The sequence below is a fragment of the Cebus imitator genome, unplaced genomic scaffold (genome assembly GCF_001604975.1).
Source record: "Cebus imitator isolate Cc_AM_T3 unplaced genomic scaffold, Cebus_imitator-1.0 Scaffold3, whole genome shotgun sequence".
Taxonomy (NCBI): domain Eukaryota; kingdom Metazoa; phylum Chordata; class Mammalia; order Primates; family Cebidae; genus Cebus; species Cebus imitator.
In genome coordinates, this window is record NW_016107318.1 from 4,195,398 (window position 1) to 4,198,128 (window position 2,731).

The window sequence follows — 2,731 nt, forward strand, 5'->3', positions numbered from 1 at the left end:
AGGCTGAGGTGGGAGGATTACCTGAGTTTGGGAGGCAGAGATTGCAGTGAGCTGAGATTGCGCCACTGAACTCCAGCCTGGGTGACAGAGTGAGACACACACACACACACACACACACACACACACACACACACAATTGAGGACTATGTCAGGCATGGTAGCAGGTATCTGTAGTCCTAGCTACCTGGGAGGCTGAACCCAGAGGAGCCCTTGAGTCCAAAACCTTGAGTTCAACCTGAAACCCCATGTCAAAAATATGTATGTAGCATAGGGCTACAATGAGTTTTTGTTTATGTATGTTTTTTGTTTTTGAGACAGAGTCTCCCTCTGTCACCCAGGCTGGAGTGCAATGGTGCACTCTCAGCTCACCACAACCTCCGCCTTCCAGGTTCAAGCAATTCTCCTGCCTCAGCCTCCTGAGTAGCTGGGATTACAGGCGCACAGCACCATGCCTGGCTAATTTTTGTATTTTTAGTAGAGACGGGGTTTCACCGTGTTGGTCAGGCTGGTCTCAAACTCCTGACCTCGTGATCTGCCTGCCTCAGCCTCCTAGAGTGCTGGGATTACAGGCGTGAGCCACTGTGCCTGGCCGTTTATGTATGTTAACAACTAGTGGTGGGCTGGTAATTGTTTAACCAGCTATTCATGAAAAAGCCCCAATTTTGCTAATTTTCATTGTGTAAATACTTCACCATGGCTGAGTTCAAACTATCTACATGATACCTCTAAACAGAGTTGGGAGTACACAATCAGCTCTCAGGAGCTGTAGTAATAAAGACAGCATGTCATTTAACCATTTGGTAAACAGCACTGGGTACTCAGAACAAGAGTGAAAATGACAAATGACTTTTTTAATATTTTTAAATTTGTAATTGACACATAACTGTATGGACTTTTTTTTTCTTTGAAGTTTCTATAGAGCTGGGATTTCCCTATGTTGCCCAGGCTGGTCTCGAACTCCTGGGCTTAAGCAATTCTCCCACTTCAGCCTCCCAAAGTTTTGGGATTACAGGTATGAGCCACTGCACCTGGCCTATACTGACTTTTTTTTTTTTTAATTAAGTGTACAATTTGGTAAATTCTGACATATATATAGTGATAAACCATTTCAATAAAGATAACATACATATTTTACCACTCCCTCCCCAAAAACTAATATAATATATTCTGGTTCATCTGAATAAGTCCTTGGAAATAGGATACTACCACAGAGTTTCAGGGCTCAAATTTGCCTTCATGGTTATGATTGCTATAGCACTAAATAGCATTACATTCATTGTCTTGGGCTAATGAGAAAGAGTAGAGAAAAATCTATAATACTAAGCAAATGATGCATTCCCATCAAGTGAAAGCCAAATGACTTCACGATGCATTGTATTAATAAAGGGTTTACAGATATTTGGCTAAAGAAAAGTAGAGTCTTCAGGTTGAAGGGGAATGCGAGTTAAAAGAAAAAAAAAGAAAGAAAGAAAGAAAAGAGTAGGGGCCGGGCTAGGTGGCTCACGCCTGTAATCCCAGCACTTTGGGAGCCCGAGGCGAGCGGATCACGAGGTCAGGAAATCGAGACCATCCTGGCTAACACAGTGAAACCCCGTCTCTACTAAAAAAAAAAAAAAATTAGCCGGGCATGGTGGTACGTGCCTGTAGTCTCAGCTACTCAGGAGGCTGAGGCAGGAGAATCGCTTGAACCCAGGAGGCAGAGGTTGCAGTGAGCCAAGTTTGCGCCATTGCACTCCAGCCTGGCGACAGAATGAGACTCCATCTCAAAAAGAAGGAAGAGAAGTGAATCATCATAAGGTACATGGCAGGTACATTATCAATATCTGGGAGCATATGACATAACATCAGAAGGTGTGAAACTAAGAAAAACTTCAAAGAGAAGAATATCTTTCAATAGTCGCAAAATATCAAATGAAGAGGGCAATGTATTGATATAGGGTGGAAAGGTTGGATTCTATAATCTTTTTCGTTCGTTTAATTTCTAAATTCTATTTTTTTCTTACTTAGAAAGTGAAAGTTCCCCTCAACGGCTATGTCAAGTTCACTTTTGCTGTAAAATCTCACTTAAGGAAACAGCCCTATTAGGCATGCTCACACAGGAAACAAATGGTACATTCAAGTTAAGGTATTTGGTGATGGTTTAATAAAGAGACTGGGCAGGTGGTGGTCAGACAGTAAGCATAACAGTAGTACTCCAGGGCTGTTTCTTTTTCTTTTCTTTCTTTTTCTTTTTTTTTTTTTTCAGACGAAGTTTCATGCTTGTTGCTCAGGTTGGAGTGCAGTGGCGCGATTTCAGCTCACTGCAACCTCTGCCTCCCAGGTTCAAGCCATTCTCTTGCCTCAGCCTCCCAAGTAGCTGGGATTACAGGCATGCACCACCAGCTCTGGCTAATTTTTGTATTTTTAGTAGAAATGTTGGTCAGGCTGGTACGAGCTCCTGACCTCAGATGATCAACTTGCCTCTCACTCCCAGAGTGCTGGAATTACAGGCACCAGCCCACGCCCACCCCCCAAGGCTGTTTCTATCCCCAAATCCAAAGAGATGAAGGATTTAAAAGTTCTGTAGAGAGAGTCATTTTAAGAGGAACTATGACATTTGCTTGAAGGAAACATGTAGGCTGAGGCAATCTAGAAGGAAAACACTTGGGGAAATTAATAACCTGATCCAATATTACCCTTACATCTGGGCAGAAGTTCTACTCTGGCATTCCTTCAGCTGCATACCACCCAA